This window comes from Mus caroli, chromosome 17, assembly GCF_900094665.2.
Source record: "Mus caroli chromosome 17, CAROLI_EIJ_v1.1, whole genome shotgun sequence".
Lineage (NCBI taxonomy): Eukaryota > Metazoa > Chordata > Mammalia > Rodentia > Muridae > Mus > Mus caroli.
The window spans coordinates 23,132,884-23,140,054 of NC_034586.1; the positions used below are offsets into that span (position 1 = coordinate 23,132,884).

Below are 7,171 nucleotides of genomic sequence, written 5' to 3' on the forward strand. Positions count from 1 at the left end.
GCCTCTCCTAGGCCTATATAAGCAGCACCAGTTCTGGGCTTGGGGTCTCTTCGCCTCTGCAATCAAGCTCTCCCAATAAACGCGTGCAGAAGGATCCCATGCAGAAGGATCCTGTTGCAGCATCGTCGTTCTTGCTGGTGAGTCAGGCGCGCACAAGACATATCGAGGACGAGAAAGGAGGGCAAAAGAAGGAAGCCATGAACGTAAAAAACGGGCTATTCCTAGGAATGATAAAATCTCTTCTTTCGTAGAAGGGACAATTAGAGACTGAATCAGATTCTTTCAATCTAATGTAATAGCCTTGTGAGTTGGGATAATTGTTAGTCCCAAATAAGTGACCTGTGGGGTGGACAGTTGGACTTTAGAAGGTGAGACCCTGTAGCCTCTATTGGAGAGGAAATTCAGAATAGCAGATGTGTCAGCTTGGCTAATTTCTATTAAGGGGCTACAGAGAAGGACATCATCTACATAAAGTATGATCTTAGATTTAGGGAGAGACAGAGATAAATCAGAAGCCAGGGCTTGACCAAATAGGTGTGGGCTGTCCTGGAATCCCTGAGGTAGAACAGTCCAGGTAAATTGGGTAGAAAAGTGGGTGTCAGGATCTGTCCAGGTAAAGGCACATATGTTCTGTGACTGAGCATCTAGAGGGATAGAGAAAAATGCATCCTTGAGATCTAGGACTGAGAAATGAGAAGTCCCCAAGGGGATAGTGGAAAGAAGAGTGTAAGGGTTAGCCATGACAGGATGGAGAGGAACCACTGCAGAATTAATATGCCTGAGGTCTTAAACTAAGTGATAGGTACCATTAGGTTTCTTACCTGCTAGTATAGGGTTGTTAAAGGGAGAAGAAGTAGGGTGAAGAACTTTTTTCCTCAAGTGGTCAGAAATGATCAGCTTAAGTCCCCTGAGATTCTGGAGAGAGAGAGAGAGAGAGGGTATTAAGCTTGGGTGATGTTCCTGGTATGGTCCAATAATTGGATGACAACAGGAGAATGGTGTTTAGCAACAGAGGAGTTCTGGACAACCTAGACTCGGGGATCTACCTGTGAGGCTGGTAAAGGGAATAACATGGTATTGTTAGTAGGTTGGCTGGCTAAAAGGAGGAGCAGAGGAACTGCTGGCGAGCTTGGGTTTAGGGGAATATGGGGAACAAAAAAAAAAAAAAGAAGAGTGTAACCTTCCCCCAGCCTGAAGCAGGCTGAGCCAGACCTTCACTTTGCTGCCACTAAGGAGATTACCTAGCATGGAGCCTTCCTAGATCACTCTATTGTTCAGCCACTGTTGCTGTTCCTCTTCAAGATACTGCTACCTGCTGAGAGGCCCCAGAGCTATTCTGGAGACTACACCTTATCTTGCAAGTCATCACCTCAACTGGGCTCCAAGAATGAATTGCGGGACTGGGTCTCCCCTTCCCCCTTTATAATTGCATTTGCCATTAAACATTTGAGCTTTGATCAGGAATCTTGACTTAGCTCCATTTGTCTGCATAGTTTCCCTCTCTTTCAGCCCTGCCTGCCACTCAGGTGTACCCTGTCCATGTGAGCCACTGGCCAGCTTGCAACAATATGGCGCCCAGACCGGGACCTGAAGAAGTTCAGGAAGATGCTGAAGGAATGCTGTTTCATGTGGAGCTCCATGGGAAGAAAAAGAAAAGGATCGTATCGGACACTGAAGCAACAGGTACACATTCTAGCGCTAGTTTAAAACTTAATTTTTTAAAGTGTTGCTAGAGGTGAGGGAGGATACGGGCTAAGTATGGAATCAGCACTAACCCAGCGCTAGCTCTGGATTAACTTAGGTCAGCAGCGGAAATATCGGAACTAGGAACTGATCAGGTGGTTGTCTGCAGCTTTTAAAAGCTGCCTCAGACGAGAGGAAAAGGGTTTTAAAAAGAAATGAATCAGGCGATTGAAGTTTTTTTTTTTTTTGGTTTTTCGAGACAGGGTTTCTCTGTATAGCCCTGGCTGTCCTGGAACTCACTTTGTAGACCAGGCTGGCCTTGAACTCAGAAATCCACCTGCCTCTGCCTCCGGAGTGTTGGGATTAAAGGTACGCCACCACGCCCGGCTTTTTTTTTTTTTTTTTCTTTTTTTTGGTTGTCCGAAGTTTTTAAGAGTTGGTCTGGGCAAGAGGAGTAGGGCCTGAAGTACAATTGTTAGAAAATCTTTTAGATAGGATAGATTCTTGTTGCCCATGGTTCAAGGAAGAAGAAAGTTTAGATATCAGAACCTGGGAGAAAATTGGAAAAGCCTTGAAAATCACTCAGGCAGATAATTTCACCCATTGCCTCTGGGCATTCGTAAAAGATGCTACTGAAAGGGTGATCTCTCAGGGGTCAGATAGTACCCAGGCAGAGCATGATGAATCTTAGGAAGAGCACCTGTCAGAGAGGGTCTTCTCAGAAAAGGGTCCTCTCAACTCTAAATTTGATAGACATAGAGACTCTGATGATGAGCTAATTTTAGACAAAGAAGATCACTCAGAAAGAGGAGCTGCCAAATATTTTGAGGAGGATTGGCCTCCTTGCAAGTCTCCCGCTCCACCTATAGCCTCCACCATGGGAGATGCTACTCATAGGAACACACAACTAAGCAAATTAGAGTTTGAAGTTAGGCTGCAGAAATTGACTAATGAGCTTTGGGAGCTAAAAAGGACGTCAGATACAGGAAGGAGTAACTCTTCTGAAATGTACCAAGCGCCACTAGGAGGAGCGTGAGTCAGGCTTGTGGGAGAGGACAGGATACATCTCATGTGCTAGCCTTTCCTGTCATCAAAGTAATTGACCAGCAAGATACTAGAGTCAGACAATACTAGACTTTGGATTTCAAGTTGATAAAGGAGTTAAAAACAGCTGTTGTGCAATACGGTCCTTCAGCCCCTTTCACAGAAGCATTACTGGATATGGTCGTGGAGTCACACTTAACCCCCCTAGATTGGAAGACTCTATGTAAGGCTACTCTGTCAGGAGGAGATTTCTTACTTTGGGATTCTGAGTGGTGAGATGCCAGTAAGAAAGTTGCCGCTTTAAGTGCTCAGACCGGTAATCCAGACTGGGATAGTAACATGCTTCTGGGAGAAGGTCCGTATGAGGGCCAGGCTAATCAGATTGGTTTTCCTGTTGGAGTATACTCGAAGATCTCGGGGCTGCCTGCCATGCTTGGGGACAGTTACCAGTTAGAGGGGATGCTGGTGGAAGTTTAGCCAGCATTTGGCAGGGTCCTGATGAGCCTTACCAGAACTTTGTGGATAGGCTATTAATAGCAGCTAGTAGAATCCTTGGAAAATCTGACATGGGAAGTCCTTTCATTACACAATTGGCTTATGAGAACACTAACGCAGTGTGTTGCGCCGCTATCCAGCCGCACAAAGGACAAAGAGACTTAGCAGGATATGTCCGTCTTTGTGCAGAGATCGGGCTGTCATATCAGGATTTGGCTTTTGGCGCCGCTTTGCAAGGGACCACCGTACAAGCAATGTTCTCGCAGAAACGAGGGAATAATGAATGTTTTAAGTGTGGAAGTTTGGGTCATTTTAAAAGTGATTGTCCTAAGAACAAAGGTGCCGAGAGTGGGCAAGCAGGCCGTGTCCCAGGAATTTGTCCCCGGTGCAGAAAGGGCACCCATTGGGCTAAGGTGTGCAAATCCAAGCCAGGCACTCTGGGCCGTCCATTGCCGGGAAACGAGAGGAGGGGCCAGCTCCAGGCCCCAACTTACCCACAGAAAACAGTTTATGGGGCCATGAACCTGCTGCCCAGCCAAAGAGATCAGTTTTTGAACTTGACAGGGCAAAACCAGGAGGTACAGGATTGGACCTCTGTTCAACCACCCACGCAGTATTAACCCCAGAAATGGGAGTCCAAACTCTGCCTACCGGAGTTTTTGGACCTCTACCTGTAGAAACTTGTGGATTTCTTTTANGACAAAGCAGTTCTATTGTAAAAGGCCTGCTGATTTATCCAGGTGTTATAAATAATGATTATGAGGGAGAAATTAAAATCATAGCTGCTTCTCCTCATGGTGTTATAACTGTACCTGCTAATCAAAGAATTGCTCAACTTGTTTTAATCCCTCTACATCCACCATCGACGAGATATGTTAAGAATGAGAGAGGACAAGGTGGTTTTGACTCCTCTGGTGTGAATTGGGTCCAATCTATTACTAATCAGAGACCTAACCTTAAATTGACATTTGAAGGAAAAAGCTTGGAAGGATTAATAGATACTGGAGCTGATGTAACAATTATTAGAGGACAGGATTGGCCTTCAGCTTGGCCTTTGTCTGATATGCTTACTCACCTTCAAGGAATTGGTTATGCTAGTAACCCAAAACGAAGCTCCAAATTGCTAACCTGGAGAGATGGGGAAGGAAAATCAGGAAAAATTCAGCCGTATGTTATGTCAAATTTGCCTGTAACTCTATGGGGAAGAGATCTCTTGTCACAGATGGGCGTTATAATGTACAGTCCTAATGATATGGTGACTCAGCAGACACTCAGGCAGGGACTTTTGCCTGGTCATGGACTAAAAAAGAAGGGACAAGGAATTAAGACTTTTGAAGATCCTAAACCTCACTCTAACACAAGAGGTTTGGAGTATTTTCGGTAATGGCCACTATCTTGCCTGCATCCCACACCAGTAAAATTCAATGGCTTAATGATATTCCGGTGTGGGTGGATGCCTTCGAAGGAGGCGTTAGCTTCAAAGACTTGAGATTTTCTAGGAGACATCCCAGTGGTGTATCTGGGGGTACATTTGAAGACATTTTATTACCCATTTGGGGGTTGCTGGTGTCCCGAGAACAATCCAGGAACCAAAAAAGGAAATCAGCCAGGCTAGAATGCCCAAGTCATCACGAGGATCTCTAGTGGCTACCCAGTATAAGCCCCGGGTTTACTGTGGAAAGTGCTCTACCCTGGATCCAGGGATTTCAGCCGGCTGTGGGAGCCCATGAGAGATAGCAACTTTCCTTTGAGAGTGGGAGCACCCAAATGATTAATTGTCTTAACTCCTATGTCAGCTGGAGGCATGGCTGTAAAACGCCAACCCTTTAGTCCCCAGACAGAACTGGCCAGGCTCTGTTCTGGGAACCGGAGGCCTCTTCAGCTGACCAGCCCTATCAATTAATATGCCATTGTGTGTGTGAGAGAGAATTTTAGTGAACCAGTAAATGAGAGCGTGGAAGTCCGGCCTGTAAGATGTACTAGAATGGCACAATTTACGTAGTGTGAAGTTCGTATGTCCTGTGGCAGCAGGTCACGTGGTGAAAATGGTGGGCAGTGATGCTTCACCCCCAATTATGCTCAGCCCTACTGACCTTTGTATGGGCCCAGCCATTCCTCTCAGCAGCAGAGACTCAATGGCATGTAACGTGCCTCCCTGACAGAAGTTCAAAAACAGCAGCTGTGAGCACAAGGCCGGTGGGGTGGGGACTGCCGTGGGGACCTCGGTGCGAGTACTGGCATGGTCGTGACTAACGCTGCAGTTAGGGGTGGAAAGGAGAAGATGCTCACCACTGCATTCTCGGGGATCCGCTGGAATCTGCTGGAATCCTCTGGGATCTAGCGGCTGTTGGCGGTCCCGCTATCCCGGGTTTCTGCACCAAAATGATGTATTAAGATAGCAGATAACACCAAAAGACATGCTAAGCCAAGGCGGTGCCACCTGAAAGAGGTTTATTGTGAGGGAGAGACAAAGAAAGGGGTGGCAGGGTGAGCAGAAGGGGAGTGGAGAGAGAAGGAGAAGGAGAGAGGAGAGAGGAGAGAGGAGAGAGGGGGGGGAGGGGAGTTCTCCTTATTTATATGGAAAGTGACATCACACAAGTAAGGCTGGGAGGTGAGCCAAGTGGGTTCTGGGATATGGTGGTCGTTGGCTTGGCAACCGGCCTACAGGTCATGGGTCAAGTTGTTAGCTCATAGGTTTGGAATGTCCTGGTACTAAACAATAGCCAGGTATGTTCCTCCCCACAGTTACCTGATAGTCCAGCCCACTATAAAAAGAGTTGCTTGGCCCCTCCTCGCTCTCCCTAAGCTCTTACTCTCTCCTCTAGCCCTCCTTCTCTCTCTCCCTCCCCCACTACATGTGGCCATAGCCTGCCCCTCTCTCTCTTTCTACCTTCTCTCTTTCCCCCTGCTTTCTACAATAAAGCTCTAAAACCATAGACTGCCTCTGTTCAAGGTCTGCTGTGCTTGAACGATGGGATAGGCTTTCCCCTAATGAGCCGCATCTAACCTCCTGCCAGAAGGCCTTCCTGTGCTCTAGCCACGGACTGGACCAAGGATTCTCGCTCATGTGGAAACCACCCAGTGTCCCTCTTCTCCTGCCCTCTCCTCTCTTGAGCCTGACTGAGCTGCCCCCCAGGGGCACCCATTTTGTTCTCAGTTCTTCCACGGTGTCCAGCATGAGATGCCCAAGACTGAGAACCTGGTACCTAGGCTGCCCCTTGTCCACCACCTGCCAAGCTGGAGTTCGTGGCTTCACACAGACAGTCACCCACCGGGGCCTCGTGGAAAGCATGTGGCAGGCCTTCCATGTCTGCCCGCCCAGAGCACCAGAACTCTGGCAGGACTCGGATTTTTCCCCACTCCCCTTTATTCCTCTGGTGCCCACTGTCCTGCAACCAGTCAGTGACTCTTTAGGCCCCTTGCCCTGACATGCGGGGGCCCTCAGTCTTTTCCTTTCTGTGAGTAGTAAAAGATGCAGGGACTCTCCAGGGGCAGGTAGGTGGCTGCCTGTGCTGTCTCATCCCGGTGGCCCAGGTGTCAGTGGGTGGCAGGCCGGTGGAGTACAGCAGGTGTTTCTGGTTGCTTCCCTGCTGAGTACATTACATAACTTATTAACTCCTGGCTTGGGCAGAGCAGCCAGGACCCTGAGTGCCCTTCAGAGCAGACAGGGGCAGGACTGTGCTAATTGAGAGCTTAATTAGTTTTCCCAGTGGAGGCCGCCGCCAGCGCCTTCCTTCCTCTGCCATCTGGCCATTTATCTGCCCCTGGCGGGGTCCACTCCACATGTCCTGGGGTCCCTGACGGCCCTGCATCCTGCCTGCCTGTGCCCCTTACCCACCCATAGGACACTCCTTGGGCCCCTGCCAGGTCTCCTGCCCTGGAAACAGGAGTCATCACGCTCTAACTCGGGCCCCACCCGGCCCCACAGCATCGGCAGCTGGGAAAGAGC

The 7,171-nt window shown here is 48.5% G+C and overlaps 1 long non-coding RNA gene across 1 annotated transcript in view; it reads right to left on the reverse strand.

Moving 5' to 3' along the window:
* LOC110284271 overlaps positions 1–5,733 on the reverse strand; it is a 27,949-nt gene extending 22,216 nt beyond the window's left edge. Inside the window, exons 1-3 of the long non-coding RNA XR_002376914.1 lie at positions 5,512–5,733; positions 4,298–4,350; positions 822–915 (exon numbers count right to left, since the gene is read on the reverse strand). This is a non-coding gene — a long non-coding RNA (uncharacterized LOC110284271). The remainder of the gene's footprint in view (positions 1–821; positions 916–4,297; positions 4,351–5,511) is intronic.
* Positions 5,734–7,171: the final 1,438 nt, after the last annotated feature.